We start from the raw sequence: 16,851 nt of genomic DNA, 5'->3' as shown, positions 1-16,851 counted from the left end.
CATAGTACCTTACAGATGTGTAGTCGGTACCACGATTCTCCGAAGAATGACGAAAAATATCATAGCGGGAACTTCGCTTCTTCAGAAAAACTACGATGATTCATGGCGTAGTGGGTACCTTGCATGCGTACTTGTATTAGTTGCCCCAAGAGACTCTACAACGAGCTCTACAAAGTCACGCGATCTTTTTATCAGAACAACCGTCTCGCACATCAGAGAGTATACCCAATGATGTGCTGCTACTCAGATCGCGCTCACTCCCTTGACAAAAAGCATTGAGCCCATTAAAAAAATTCGTATTTGTCTTCTGAAAAAAATAAATACTATGACTTTGAAATTATTACTGGTATGTGCTAGTTGGTAGGAATTCGTGGTATAGTTCCGCTCTTCTGAAGAACGTGTTTTACCCTTGCCCCACTTTCTTAAGAGGAGGGCAAGTAACTACACCACAAATGCAATGTTTTTTTTTATGATTACGTTAACTTCAATTTTTTTGCATAAAAAAACCGTTATGAACCGTTACGGAACATTTTTTTTCGTTCCGGCACAGAAACGGAACGGAACTTATTGCGGTGGAACGAAACTAAAACCGAAACAAAAAACATTTCGTTCCGACATCCTAGCTGAAACAGCATCAAGAAAGAGTGCAGCTGCGCTGGTGAACGAGTTGCTTTACGGACGCGTAGTGCGCACATCGCTAATTCGCAAAAAAGGAAGAATAATGGCGTAGTAGCGGGCGCTTGTCAACACTACTCGCAGTAGGCATTCTAGGATACATTGAAACGGCCAGTGTTACTTGCACAGGCGGTTGACACCCGAGCCCTTACTTACGGTACAGTTCGGGTGTCAAACGAGAAGCGAAGCTTCACTAGCGATGGAGAAGGCGATGCAAACAGGGCCAATTACGCTATGGTGTACTTCTGTTTTCTTTATTTGAGGTTTAACGTCCCAAAACCACGATATGATTATGAGAGACGCCGTAAGAGACGCCGTAGTGGAGGGCTCCGGAAATTTCGACCACCTGGGGCTCTTTAACGTGCACCTAAATCTAAGTACACGGGCCTCAAACATTTTCGCCTCCATTGAAAATGCAGCCGCTGCGGCCGGGATTCGATCCCGCGACCTTCGGGTCAGCAGTCGAGCGCCATAACCACTAGACCACGGTGGCGGGGCTGTTCTGTTGAAAACGAAGCCGAAGCGCACTGGAAGTTGTTAGTGATCGACTTCACGTTTGTATTCGTTACGTACAAAACTCAAGTACATTAGGAACGTGCCAACATGCTTTGGTTACGAATGAAAGCGCTGGATGGCGTGGCGAATAGAATTGGTTGTTTGATATCTTAGAACATTTGCACACATAAATGACACGACTAAGCACTCGCTACTGACAGAGCCTGCACTCCCAGTAGCCAGGCAATAGCTGCGAATAGCTGGTAGAGCGGCTAAGCACAGACAGCCATGCCTCCATAGTATGGTTTTAATATGCTGAACAGGACTAGATCAGAACTTTATATATCTGAATGCATTTAATTCGACACGTGTATACATCAATAAACTTATTTTATAAGTCATCAATACCGTGTCTTAAAGGCCAACTCCGGCGATATTTTGAGGTCAATGGATCTCAATAAAATTCGCTGGCTACGTTCCTTTGCACGTTCCCGTTATTCATGCCAAATTATAAGCTGGAGACATACGATTCATTACAAATGAATTTTATTGATTGCCCCGACTCTCCCCACCTCACTTCCCAGAATTATTGGCAACATTGTGTGCGTGACGTCATTTTTGTTAAAGCGGAAGTGATGGACCCGAGGGGCCACTATAGCGTCTGCTATGCGCAAGGCAACAGTCGCGTGTGTTTGGCGAGCGCTTCGTTGGCTGGGAGTGTGAATTTCAGTTCCTTGTGATAATGCGTGCGATGGGTGGCAAGTGGCGTCACGTTGTGGGCTGCACACGATTCCCCTTTGGCAGTCACGAAACACTCGCACCTAAGGACTACCCTGCGTCTTTATATTACAGTGTTTTAGCTAGAAATACCGGTTTACCGCACGGAAAGTACGGTAATACCGTACCGGCTAAAGAATGCACATACGTGAACATCCCCGAAACTCTTTTCGTAGCATATACAGGGTGCACCGTGACCAGGCCTACCGGTATACGGTGAGTGGCGGATCGTGCGAAACAACATAACCTAATCTAGTAACGTTGGTGCGAAAGGTGGCTCGTACTTGGCTTATATTAAATTTCTTCGGCCGTACCAACGCGATGTTGAAGGCCGCTATTGCCAAACTTATGCAATTTTTCCATAGTATTATTAAGAAGCTTTAGTTAGTCCGCAAACTTCTCAGCGACAGCATTTTACCCGATCGCGGCCCCACAAACTTGAGCTGCCTGGACAGGTGGCGCCACCTGGCGGTGGAATGCGCAACCAGGCAAGCAAGGGGCTAAACAGGTGTGTTCCACTTCATCGAAGAGGAATGGCCATTTTAGTTGGCCTCCAAATGCGTCGGAATCGCAGCTGTCATTTTCCGACAGCTCAGCTTGTGCACATGGCACGGTCAGTCACACGCAAGATATATTTCCGACGGAGTCACCTATCCCCTGAGCGTCTGTTCTTCACCGCTTTCGCAGCTTTCATACTACGCGATGGCGGGACCGGCATGACTTCTATGATTCCCGGTTTCCCCCTGCTTATCCGTCAAGCGAAGACAGTATGCTCGGTTGCGGTTTCGGTTTCGGTGTTGCGATGTTTTGCTTATTTAAAATTATTCTACAATTTTCCGAGTATTTCTGCTATCAGGCCCGTGACAGGAGCATCGCAGGAACATAAAAGCACCATTACTGTGACATGGCCAAAAAAATCGCCGGAGTTGGCCTTAAGAGTAAGGCGCCTTATTTTGAATGTTTTTGAGTGATAAATTAAGGGCAAACAGTTACTTTGATAATCATATAATCATGAAAGGCGGCACAACCTTGCGCAGTGTTCTTTACCATCACTAAAGTAGAACCGAGCGCTCACTGAACACAACAGGCTACAGCATGCATATGTTGATATGGGCTAACATCGGCGCTCAGCATTTGCCTACCAACCAATGTTGGTCGACGAATAGAGGCAATGCTACAGTGGTTCTTCAGCGACGGGCCACATCGAATAATAATTCCTGGTCGAGAACGTTTATTGGCGGCCCAAAGACCCTGTGGGTATGAACGACGGAGCAGCGTGAGGCACCGTTCAGCAACACAGCAGCGACCAACAGGGCGAGCAGATCGAGCAGAGCCATAACAACGTTGCTGGACGAAGGCGCGTCTTCTTCTTGGCTCCTCGAGCGAAGGTCCAGCCTTTACTCTTATGTAAAATGGATTCATTAGACACCTTTTGTGTGGCGTACGCAACACGCCTACGTACGCAGTACGACTACGTGAGAGAAATGCGCACGCGCGGAACGTAACGCATCTTTTTCATGGATACGCGCGCACGCCCGTAAGACGCTGCGTACGTGAGGCAAGACTTTCTGCGTTTTGTGCTGCAATGGCGTTCGACGCAGACAGCAACAGTGAACCCAATGCAAGTCGTGTCTACTTCACAGTGAAATGACATGTTGCCATGCCAGATAAGGTACAAAGATGCGACATGTTCCGCCGTCCTGCAGAGCTATCTTTTGCGCATTCTACAGAACGAAACGTCACGAGAGGATGAGAGGGAGCCGCATGGATTCAGTAGAGGCTCGTCTGACGGTCAGACATCAGAATAGAAACCAGAAATGGTAGTGCTGTCAATAATTTTGGCAAAGAACGGGCACAGAATGACGGAGGCAGCGTTCTGTCCGATAGGACGGATACAGAATGGTCTCCGGGCAACTTGGATTGGATCGAACCGTAAGCGCTGAGGCCGGAGAATCTAATTAGCCTGCTTTGTGTCTCGCTTACTCCAATTCCGCGCCGAGAGTTTGCGAAAATCTCAACTGCCTCTCCACGACCGAAAGACTCGCGAAAGGGCGACATCACCTAGCACCCTCTAAAAACATTAACACTGTAGTGGGGAAGAGAGACAGCGAGACAGCATCGAGTAGGATTGGAAGAAGACCAAGACGAAGAGCCGACTGAGAGCGCGCGTGACAGTTTTTCAGCCGCTGAACCCAGGCCTTTGGTTTTGTGAATAAACCCCCTTATAATATATATATATATATATATATATATATATATATATATATATATATATATATATATATATATATATATATATATATATATATATATATATATATATATATATATATATATATTTATAAGGGGGTTTATTCACAAAACCAAAGGCCTGGGTTCAGCGGCTAAAAACTGTCACGCGCGCTCTCAATCGGCTCTTCGTCTTGGTCTTCTTCCAATCCTACTCGATGCTGTCTCGCTGTCTCTCTTCCCCACTACAACACAAACGAATTGTTAAATTCATCACGCTCTTCAATTTCAAGCTTTGAAAAACAATGCCTCCAAATAATGATCCTTAGTTATAATAATTCCTTATCTCTTCATGCGTTGAAAACATTTCTCAAGTCCCTCAGCTCGCCTGTTTGCCTATTTGTTCCCTTTCGTCATCTCGTGACGTTTCGTTCCGGTAAGTGACAAAACGCGTAGAAAATATCTCCGCTTGCGAGTGGGAGGACACTGGCTGGCGTCGTAGAAAAATTCTCAAGGAACCGTCCTCGACAGGTTGTTTGCGGGAACGCGGTAATCTCTTTCTGTCAGGCTACTCGCCAAAACACCCCGAAAAAGGAAAGTAAGCAGGCTTGGTCGGTCATCTTGTGACATGCTGCAACGTAACGCGCGTTGACCTTTGTGCGAGCTTTTACTCTTTGAAAGTGCTGCTTGTAGATTGGAAACTCAGAAACTTGGAGGACGCTTGAGCTTCGCCTTCGACTACAATGCTATGGCGTAATCGGGCCGCGTGCGTGGATGCCTCAAGCCTGCCGCAAGGAAACGAGCGTCTGTGCCCAAAACACTGGCCGTTTGAAACCATACTTGAATACCTACTGCAAGAACAGTTGCACAGTACCCACTACGCCATAATTCTTTCTTTTTCAAATCAGCAAAGGGCCCACTGCGCGTCCGTAAGGCAACACGTGAAGCTACGCAGCTGCTCACTTTGTTGGTGTTTTACAGCGAAAGCTGTTATGAGATCATTTCACCGGCCGTTTTTGGCGCCGTAGTTGTCCGCCGCCGCCGCCGCCGCTGCCGCCGCCGCCGCCGCCGCCGCCGGTGTCCGTAACCAGTATCGCTCGAAATAAGAAAAAAAACTAATTAAGAAAAAAATTCCAGGATGGAACGAGGTTCGAACCTGGGCCCTCTGCGTGGGAGCCCAGTATGCAACCTCTGAGCCATGCCAGTGCTTGAAACTGCTTTGCTAAAAGGTCCTATACAGGCTTCATGTCGGGAAGGAACCACAGTAGCATATGCAATATAGCGTAGTAGAAGAGTAAAATAAGCACCAAGCGTCGCACAACGCGAATTCTGTAACCAGGCGTCACACAATGCGAAATGCGCAACGAGTAGGTTGTTGAATGCTTCCAACCCATTACAAAGGACCCTGCCATAATTCTTCATCGTCATCAGGCACAGCATCAACAAAGTGCGCATAATGCCTTACATGGGTTTAGCAGGAACCAACGCTCTCCGTAGAATGACGAAAAATGGCAGAGTGCCTGCTGCCCTGCTTCTCAAAAATTACAATGATTTATAGCGTAGTGGGTTCCTCGCAAGTGCACTTGGATTGGTTGCCAAGGAAGCCCATAAGCGCATGATCCACTTCCTCTGGGTCTCAGTAAAATTACAATGATTTATAGCGTAGTGGGTTCCTCGCAAGGGCACTTGTATTTGTTGCCAAGGAAGCCCATAAGCGCATGATCCATTTCCTCGGGGTCTCAGTAAAGTTCTTCGCCCCCCCCCCCCCCCGTCTCTTTCCCACGTCAACGTATGTTATACAGCATGACGGGAGAGGGAAATAGCGACCGGGCGTCACCCAATGCAAAATACATAACTGGTGGGCCGTTTAAAGATTCCAACCCATTACAAAGGGCTGAGCCATAATTCTTCATCGTCATCAGTGGTCGCGTGAACAAAGTGCACATAATGCCTTACAGACGTGTAGCTGGTGCCTCGCTTCTCCGCAGAATGACAAATAATGGCTTAGTAGGTGCTTCCAAACTTCACAAAAATTGTGATTTATGGCGTAGTGGGTACCTTTCTAGTGTACTTGTATTGTAGCCCCAAGAGAGCTTAACGGGCTCTAGAAACGCCGCTCTTCCAGCTTTCGCTGTGACTGTGCTGCGGTTTCAGCGCAGGCCTGGCGTTTTTTTTGCTGACGATGAAGAAATATGTGAGGGTGATTCCACAAGAGATCGAACGTGCCTCTCCGGTCGATATTTCTGTTTTGCCTGGGTTCTTTATATATTATGTGGGCGTATTCAAAGTGCACGGAACCGAAAATTTTATTTCCGAGAAACGCTCCCAGCGCGCCAAAAAAAAAAAATATTTGAAGGTGGCGGCGCGGACGTCATGTTTATGCGCTCTGCAGCGTTTTCGGATTTCATGGCTAAATTTAACGCGAACTATAAATGATGTGTCGAAAAATTCTTTTGCTGGTATTAATACGCATTACTGTGAATTACAACCATGCTTTTTTTATGCTGTCCTCAAAAGGAAGAAAATGTGGAAAAATGGCAAACACGGCCGAAATCAAACAAGTGTGCTATGTTTGAGGCGGCTTGGCGACTTTTTTATTTTAAACAGAAACTTCAAAACAGTGTCAGATATAGAAAAGAGCCTTTGCAATATTTATACGAAAGATCATTTTCCTACGGGCAGCGTACAAAAAGAAAAAAATAGACAGAGCGCGAGTTTTTTTCAAAAAAGTTCATTTTCAAAAAATAAAATAAAAAATCTCCGGTCTCAATTTTGACGACAATGTTTATCAAAGAGCGCTTATGTAAGTGAACCCACGGTTTTAATATCATATGTCCTCATTTACTTTGTTCACGAGATATAAAGGGCCAAAATGACCCTTGCTGTGTGTGCTCACTTAAGTGCGACTGATGGTTGTTATCAGCTTGCACTGCGCGTAGATCTCAGTTTTAATTATTCTTCTGCAGGAATACCTTGCTCTGGTGACTTTTCGTCAAGAAAAATGTGTTCTCAGATTTCATTTGTGTCTAGCGTGTGCGAAAGTGGGCTGCTGCCGCCCTCTAAAGGACTAACGGTTACACACTTTGCCGCCTACAACCTCGCCTACAAGCATCTGAGGAAAGGTGGCCGCGCTTGTTCAAGATATCAATCGCTTCTCTTCCTGAAGAAATGCCTGGCCTACCTCATCACGGTTAGATGTAGACAGGGGTTTCTTGAAGCGCGTAAAGCAATGCTAGTAGACCTCGCAGGTGTCGCGAAGATCCTCAGCCTATGACAATAGTTTCTGGAGGTAGGCAACAACAAAAAGAGCGAGGAAAAAATAATTGTGCAACGAAAATGTTTTTCTCAGCAATCTTTTTGTGAACGCGTATATAATTGACTCAGAATACTCGGAAGTAGCCATGGGCCGCGCGCATCGCGTGTAGTGAACAGCTAGGCCAAGTCGAAACGTTTATGCTGAACGGTGCCGCACACATTATGTCACTTCTTCGCAGCTGTCATGAATGAGTTTCCAGTACTGCTCACGGTTTCACATTTTATGAACAAGGGCGTTTAAGCGCTTTGCGCTTTGATAATTTATTTGTAGGCCAAACTCGTTGTAAAAACTAAAGATAATGCAGTCTGGCGCCACCAGTGACCTCTGCTTCTCTCGACGTGGGAAAGCACTTTAGTTAAGTGCCGAAGAAACATCATCAATTGGGCAGCTTCGGCCACATACGGCTTAATCGTGCCGCACCGCACGTTTTCTGGCTGTTGAAACGCTGAGGTAAAGGTCGAGATGATACAGGAAGCCGTTATCTGCGACGCCGAAAACATGTCATAGGGGGAAGTGAAATAAACAACTCGGAAATGATTGAGCTAACTTGTTACAATTGTTGTTTAAGCACAGTGTGCGTCGAATGGGAAAGATGGTTAGAGCCTACAGTGCACGTAATGGAAGGCAAGGAAGCAGGCAGTGAGAAAGCAACTGCATCGCAGCGCGCCTGCTGATTGTGCCATTAATTACAAATTAAACTGGACTTCGCAGCATACAGATGGTTTGTTCGGTGTGCAAGGAGAGTTTTGACAAAGTCACCTAAACCATGTGCTCACGGTTTCTCGCGTGCTTCTGATTAGCGAATAATTGCGGGGTAAGTTTAGGCTGTAAGCTGCAAACTGCGTACGCGTTAGCCCTTTAAAGAGCGGCAGCAGCCCACCCCCGCACACGCTAGACACAAAGTTTGAGAATACGTTTTCCTTCACGAAATGCCACCAGAGCAGTGTTTTACTGCAGGGATATAAAACTGTAGAATTACGTGCAATGCAAGCTGATGACAACCATCAATCGCACTGAAGTAAGCACACACAGCAAGGGTCATTTTGGCCCGTTAAATCTCATGAACAAAGTAAATGAGGACTTAAATATTAGCACGGCGTTTTCTCTGACATAAGCGCTCTTCGATAAAAACAAAAAAAAACGTCGTCAAAATTGAGACCGGAGTTTTATTTATTTTTTTCTTGAAAATTACCTCTTCTTTAAATCTCGCTTCTTGCATTTTTTTATTTTTTTCCGTTGTCCGTAGGAAAACTATCTTCCACATAAACGCTGCAAAGGCTCTTTGCCATATTTGACACTGTTTTGAAGTTTCTGTGTGAAATAGGAAAGGCGTCAAGCCGCATCAAACTTAGCAAACTTTGTTGATTTGGACCGTGTTTCCATTTTTTCGCATTTTTTTTTTCATTTGAGGACGGCATCAAAAGAGCATGGATATAATTCACAGTAATGCGTATTAAAACCAGTAAAAGACTTTTTCGACACATCGTTTAAAGTTCGCGTTAAATTCAGCCGTGAACTCCGAAAACATTGCAGTGAGCAAAAACAGGAGGCCCGCGCCGCCACCTTCAAATATTTTTTGGCGCGCTGGGAGCGTTTCTTGGAAATGAAATTTTCGGTTCCGTGCAAGCAGAATGCGTCCACATAACATATAAAAAACCCAGGCAAAACAAAAAATATTGACCGGACAGATATGTTCGATGTCTCGTGGAATCACCCATGAGCGCTTTGTAACGGGTGGGACTTTAAAACACCGGCTCGTTGCGCAATTCACATGTTTTGACACCTCGCGCGGTTCTACGTTTCTGCCACGCATATTACATGCGTTAAGGAGACTCCTCCCAATATATGAAATTCGTGTAGGGTTTTCCCCCGAAACAGTTCCAAGCGCTGCTGTGGCTTTGTAGTAGAACACCTGCTTGCCAAGCAGAAGGCGTGGGTTCGGTTCTCACTCGAACCCAAGATTTTGATTATTGATTTTATTTCCGTCATTTTCGATTTTTCGGACACGGATAACGCTGATTTTTCGCTTACAACCAACGGCGGCGACACCGGAATTTCTGTGGAACGAGCTCTTTGATGGTCTCGCGTTGAGGTACCTGGGATGTGACCAGCTGCTGCAGGATATACTAAGCCTCATCCACGGCCGCGCTAGATAGAACGCTGTGTTCATTCGAGCGCACCCGTGCCTCATCGGAGGCCCGTCCTAAATAGTGCACCCAGCTTCAAAGCTGTGCACAACAAAGTTGAACCTACAAAGCAGAGGTCAACGCGCGTACACAATGCACCCAGGAACGGCGTTAACAATGCACACAGCCAACACCGCAGCCTGAGTTCTATGCTGGTGGTCGTTAACGTGGCCTCCGCACTTATCGCTGAGGCCGCGAAGTTACTGGGACCTAGTACACTTCTGACGCCATGGGCGCTGATTAGCAATAGAAGACACTTGCATCTCGTATATGACTTATATAGCTGAACGAAACGTATCCCAGCACGGTAAACTATAATAATATTGCCACGCTCGCTTCTTCTTTTATTTGGTGTGTTCGAATTTGACCAGCATGGACGGTTATCAACGCTCGACGCTGGCCGCGAAGCAATGTTCGAGAAGCTTCACGATTTTAGTAGATCTTTTTGTTAAGATTGCGCGCCGCACGCGAATGTTCCAGCTTTGTCGAGAGATAACGCCGCCACCAGCGATATTGCTGGAAAGCTCCATAGCGCCTGTAAAAAGCCGACGCGCTTGACCGCTTGTCAGTTGATCGACGGACGACGCCCTGTTGGCCGCTATCATTGTACAGCGTGTATTGCTGTAGTTCTAGTTCTCAGTTTCTCGGCCACAAGTTCGGCCAAATAAACAGTTTCATCTCGGACGTGCTGACTGTTGTCTTCGTCGACGTCACGACCACGTGACATCTGGTGGAGGTGCTGCTTCTTCCATGAACCGGACGCCCCCGCGAAGCGCTGACCCAAGCCCAAGCCGCGAGGAGGACGACGGCAAGGAAAACCCGGATAGTCGAGCAAGCCGCAGGCAACAAGGTTTACCGCCAGAGCACGGGCCTCTATCTGAAAATACCCGGCAAACAAAGACCCTGACATCGACCACAGCGACGATGACAGACGCTGTGTCGACCGCACCGATCCTTCTTCGGACGCCCTAGGAGCCGCCAACCTTCCGCGGATCGTCGTTCGAAGACCCGGAAAGCTGGCTTGAAGCCTACGACCGAGTCGCCGCTTTCAATGCCTGGACCAGCGAAGACAAGCTACGGCATGTCTATTTCGCTTTGGAAGACGCCGCTCGGACGTGGTTCGAAAACCAAGAGCGACGCCTGACAACGTGGGAAATTTTTCGCGAGAGGTTCCTGACCACATTCACGAGCGTCGTCCGCAAAGAGAGGGCTGAGGCTCTGCTCGAGACCGGCGTGCAGATGCCGAACGAAAACGTGGCGATCTTCACGGAAGAGATGACCAGGCTGTTCCGCCACGCAGACCCTACCATGCCCGAAGAGAAAAAAGTTCGCCTTCTCATGCGAGGAGTCAAGCAGGAGCTACTCGCTGGGCTGATGCGGAACCCACCCAAGACCGTTCAAGAATTCCTCTCGGAGGCTACAACGATCGAGAAGACGCTCGATATGCGCACTAGGCAGTACAATCGCCGCGCATTCCAAGGCAGCGCAGCAGTTCATGCCCTCGGCTCCGACGACTTCCGCGAAACGATCCGAGCCATCGTGCGAGAGGAGCTGCGAAAGCTCGCACCTTTTGCACAGCCCGAAGTGACGTCGATTGCGGACGTTGTACGCGAGGAAGTCCAACAGTCACTGGGTGTCCCTCAGCCGGCACCGCCGCAGCTGCAAGCAATGAGCTATGCTGCTGCAGCCCGACGCAACGCCCCCCCTCCTCGCCCACGTCAAGACGCCGCGCCGCCCCAGCAGTTCCGCCGCCAGGCACCACCGCCGCCACCACCGACGTCATACCGCCCGCCAGCCGGTCAGCGATACATGCCGAGGAAGACCGACGTTTGGCGCGCCCCCGACCATCGTCCACTCTGCTACCACTGCGGAGAAGCCGGCCACACCTACCGCCGCTGCCATTATCGACAGATGGGACTGCGTGGGTTCGCCGTCGACGCGCCGCGTCCACAGCAGGGTGAACGACCACGTGACATCGCCGACTATCTGGCAGGAACGCAGTGGACCCCTCGAGGACCTTCCCGATCGCCGTCGCCAGGCCGCTACGCCTCTCCCCAACGCCGACCATACACCACTGGCCCAACCCGGGGCCGGTCACCTAGCCCGCATCCGGAAAACTAAGGGCTGCAACCGATGGAGGTGCGGTTGCTGTACGACGAAATACCGAAGACCCTCCGCCGCCGACGCCGCCGCCACGACGAAGGCTTCAGGACACGGCGCGAACCCCTTACGACGAAACCTCGCGGACCGAAGTAGACCTGACGACGCAACGTGGAAGCAGCAGAACAAACCGACGTAGCCGTGACCCGACGCCACGACCTAACTGCAACGCAAGACGACGAACTAGCGACCTCGACGTTCTTATCGACGGCCACAGCATCACAGCCCTCGTCGACACCGGAGCCGACTATTCTGTCATCAGTGGACCGTTCGCCACGAAGCTGAAGAAAGTTAGGACAGCCTGGGAAGGCCCCGAAATCCGGACAGCTGGAGGTCACCTCGTAACGCCGGAGGGAATCTGCACAGCGAGACTCACCATTAACAACCGGATTTATCCCGCGAACTTCGTAGTCCTGCAGCGTTGCTCGAGAGATGTCATCCTTGGTATGGACTTCTTAGGCCTTCATGGTGCAATCATCGACCTGAGGTCTAAGTCGATAACACTGTCCACGGAAAAGGCACTACCGTCGCACACTCCGCCTAGAAAGCGCGCCTCGAATGTGCTGGTGGACCAGGTCACCATTCCCCCTCGCTCCAGCGTCATCATTTCCGTGGGCACTCAGAAATCAGCAGACCTGGAAGGCGTTGTTGAAGGCGACCAGCACCACTTGATTAACCGCAAGATTTGCGTCGCAAGAGGAGTAGCAGAGCTGCGGGCAGGGAAAGCAACAGTTATGCTCACGAATTTCAGCAACGAGTACAAGCACGTGAGCAAAGGCACGATGGTCGCCTACATCGAAGAAATCGTAGAAGCCAGCAATGCTTTCGGCCTCGCCGATTCCCCCGAGCCTACTCCAACGAATAAAGCGCCGCAACCAGCTTTCGAAATCAATCCCAGCCTTCAGAAGCACAAAGTAGAACAGCTCAAAACCCTGCTCTTGCAATACAAGGACTGCTTTTCGTCGTCGTCAAGAATTCGGCAGACTCCCGTGGCAAAACATCGCATCATAACAGAGGAAAGCGCCAGACCACTTCGTCAGAGCCCGTACAGAGTTTCGACGCGAGAACGCGAGGCCGTGAAGAAACAGGTCGACGAAATGCTACGCGACGACATCATCCAGCCGTCGAAGAGTCCGTGGGCATCCCCGGTAGTGCTAGTGAAGAATGAAGAAGAAGGATGAGTCTCTACCTTTTTGCGTCGATTATCGTTGCCTGAACAAAGTCACGAAGAAAGACGTGTATCCCCTTCCCCGGATCGACGACACCCTGGATCGATTACACAACGCAAAGTACTTTTCGTCGATGGACCTCAAGACCGGTTACTGGCAAACAGAAGTCGAGGAGAGAGGCCGAGAAAAGACTATTTTTATAACACCAGACGGCCTGTTCGAGTTCAAGGTCATGCCCTTTGGTCTTTGCTCGGCACCTGCGAGTTTTCAACAGGTTATGGATACAGTACTGGCCGGCTTGAAGTGGCAGACGTGCCTCGTGTACTTGGACGACGTCGTTGTGTTTTCCTCAAATTTCGACGAACACCTTCGGCGCCTTGAAGTTGTACTTCAAGCACTCAAGTCCTCCGGACTCACCTTGAAGCCTGAAAAGTGCCGCTTCGCGTACGAGGAGCTCTTGTTCTTGGGTCACGTGATCAGCAAGGATGGTGTTCGCCCAGACCCGCGGAAAACAGCTGCCATCGCAGCCTTCCCGCCGCCCGCCGACAAGAAGGCCATACGCCGTTTTCTCGGTCTGTGCGCTTATTACAGACGTTTCGTCAAGGAATTTTCACGGATCGCCGAGCCACTGACGCAACTCACGAAGGTCGACGTCGAATTCAGATGGGAAACGCTGTAAGTTCAAGTATTTCAAGAATTGAAACGACGCCTGCAGACGCCTCCGATACTTGCGCATTTCGACGAATACGCCGATACGGAAATCCACACCGACGCAAGCAGCGTAGGACTCGGCGCCGTCCTTGTGCAGAAGACCGACGGATTCGAAAGGGTCATCAGTTATGCTAGCCGGTCGCTATCAAAGGCAGAAATCAACTACTCCACAACAGAAAAGGAGTGCCTCGCCATCATCTCGGCTACATCGAAGTTTCGCCCCTACCTCTACGGCCGGCCCTTAAAAGTTGTGAGCGACCACCACGCCTTGTGTTGGCTAGCTAACTTGAAGGACCCTTCAGGTCGCCTCGCACGGTGGAGCCTACGACTTCGAGAATTTGACATAACCGTCGTTTACAAGTCCGGAAGAAAACACTCCGACGCTGACTGCCTGTCCCGCGCCCCCGTCGACCCACCGCCGCAGGAGGACATGGAGGATGATTGCTTCTTGGGAACCATAAGTGCAGAAGACTTCGCCGAACGACAGCGAGCGGACCCAGAACTCAACGGCCTTGTGCAATACCTCGAGGTCAGGACCACCATTGTTCCCAAGGTATTCACGCGAGGACTGACGTAGTTTTTCATGCGCAACGGTGTTCTCCTTAAGAAGAACTTCGCGCCGCTTCGAGCCGATTCCATTCTCGTAGTGCCTTCGACATTGCGACCAGAGGTCCTCCAGGCTCTGCATGACGACCCGACGTCTGGACACCTGGGTGTTTCTCGAACGCTCGCAAGAATACAGGAAAAGTACTACTGGCCGCGCCTTGTCGCCGACGTAACTCGCTACGTCAAGACCTGCCGGGACTGTCAGCGACGCAAGACACCGCCGACTAGGCCAGCCGGATTCTGCAGCCTATCGAGCCACCTCGACGGCCGTTCCAGCAAATTGGGATGGACTTACTGGGGCCGTTCCCGACGTCCAATACCGGAAACAAATGGATCGTCGTAGCTACCGACTACCTCACCCGCTACGCCGAGACAAGGGCCCTACCCAGAGGCAGTGCCGCCGAGGTAGCGAAGTTCTTCGTTGAGAACATCGTCCTGCGTCATGGCGCCCCAGAGGTCGTCATCACCGACAGAGGTACGGCCTTTACTGCTGACCTAACTCAGGCAATACTGAGATACAGCCAAACAAGCCACCGCCGGACCACAGCCTACCACCCACAGACCAATGGCCTCACCGAGCGGTTAAACAAGACCATCGCCGACATGCTGGCCATGTATGTCGACGTCGAACACAAGACGTGGGATGCCATCCTTCCGTATGTGACCTTCGCATACAACACGGCCATGCAAGAAACGACGCAAATGACGCCGTACAAGCTGGTCTACGGAAGGAGCCCGGCAACGACGCTCGACGCAATACTACCAACCGCCACCGACGAAGACTATCTCGACGTTGCGGCCTATTTGCAACTCGCCGAAGAAGCTCGACAGCTCGCCCGCCTGCGCATCAAGAACCAGCAGAGGGTCGACAGCCGTCACTATAATCTTCGACGACGCCACATGGAGTACCAACCCGGTGACCGTGTGTGTGTCTGGACGCCGATACGCCGACGTGGGCTCAGTGAAAAACTTCTTCGGCGATACTTCGGGCCATACAAGGTGCTTCGACGTCACGGCGCTCTTGACTACGAGGTCATCTGCGACGGCATTACGAACTCCCAGCGACGCCGCGCACAACCTGAAGTCGTCCATGTCATGCGCCTTAAGCCGTTTTTTGCGCGTTAGCGAACCTGGGGACTCTACTTTTTCCTTTGTTATTGTAGCTTATTTGTGTATGCACTTGTTTTTTTTTTCCTTTCCATGTTCTGTTGCAAGCATCGGGACGATGCTTTTTCAGAGAGGGGCAATGCCACTCCCGCTTCTTCTTTTATTTTGATGTGTTCGAATTTGACCAGCAAGGACGGTTATCAACGCTCGACGCTGGCCGCGAAGCAGTGTTCGAGAAGCTTCACGATTTTAGTAGATCGTTTTGTTAAGATTGCGCGCCGCACGCGAATGTTCCAGCTTTGTCGAGAGATAACGCCGCCACCAGCGATATTGCTGGAAAGTTCCATAGCGCCTGTATAAAAGCCGACGCGCTTCACCGCTTGTCAGTTGATCGACGGACGACGCCCTGTTCGCCGCTATAGCCTGTATTGCTGTAGTTCTAGTTCTCAGTTTCTCGGCCACAAGTTCGGACAAATAAACAGTTTCATCTCGGACGTGCTGACTGTTGTCTTCGTCGACGTCACGACTACGTGACAATATCTGGGGTTTAACGTTCCCAAACCACGATATGATTATGAGAGACGCCGTAGTGGAGGGCTCCGGAAATTGGGACCACCTGGGGTTCTTTACCGTGCACCTAAATCTAAGTACACGAGCCTCAAACATTTTCGCCTCCATCGAAAATGCAGCCGCCGCAGCCGGGATTCGATCCCACGGCCTTAGGGTCAGCAGTCGAGCGCCATAACCACTAGACCACCTTGCCAGGGCCGCACGGTAAACTAAAAGTGGTGTGGCTCGCTTTGCTTGTAGAGCCACAACGTATTGTGCACTGCGTGCACAAGTTCTGCGTATACCCAAGTGAAAGTATCTATTGTGCGGTTTACACCAACCCAGTAGACTAACTGCACGTTGGACGCACTCCTACATCGTGTATGCTTACACTTCGCAGAGAGTTATGGCCGCGGTGGAACGCTACGAGCGCGGCTGTGTATGTCATGTACAAGAGCAGCGCTTCTAACGCTACTTGCGCTCCAGCACAGCGGTGATAGTGATACGTGTCCTGGGCGACTGGGCGGGTGGAATGAACCACGGCTGAACTTGAGGCACAGCCTTGAACCAGCATATCGTCACGCGTGTTCCACGCGGCTCAACCCCAAGAACACGTTCGATCCCGGCCGCGCCGGTCGCATTTGGATGGAGACAATATGCTAGAGGCCCATGTACTGTGCGATCTCAGTGGACGTTAAATAAACACCAGGTGGTCGAAATTTCCGGAGCCCCCCACTACGGCGTCTCTCATAATCATATCGTTGTTTTGGGGCGTAAAACTCCAGATATCATTTTTTTCCGCTCAGTAAAAAAACGTCTACCTCTCCGTCCATGCTTCAGCGATGTCAGCGCTTTAAAGATTGTTTTGTTT

General features: G+C 50.0%; 1 protein-coding gene across 1 annotated transcript in view; it reads right to left on the bottom strand.

Moving 5' to 3' along the window:
* The window catches only part of LOC119391860 (fatty acid synthase), a 507,973-nt gene that overhangs the window by 359,797 nt on the left and 131,325 nt on the right, over positions 1-16,851 (bottom strand). The window lies entirely within an intron of this gene.

The sequence above is a fragment of the Rhipicephalus sanguineus genome, chromosome 4, assembly GCF_013339695.2.
Source record: "Rhipicephalus sanguineus isolate Rsan-2018 chromosome 4, BIME_Rsan_1.4, whole genome shotgun sequence".
NCBI classification, from domain to species: domain Eukaryota; kingdom Metazoa; phylum Arthropoda; class Arachnida; order Ixodida; family Ixodidae; genus Rhipicephalus; species Rhipicephalus sanguineus.
This window is presented reverse-complemented; position numbering and strand designations above follow the sequence as displayed.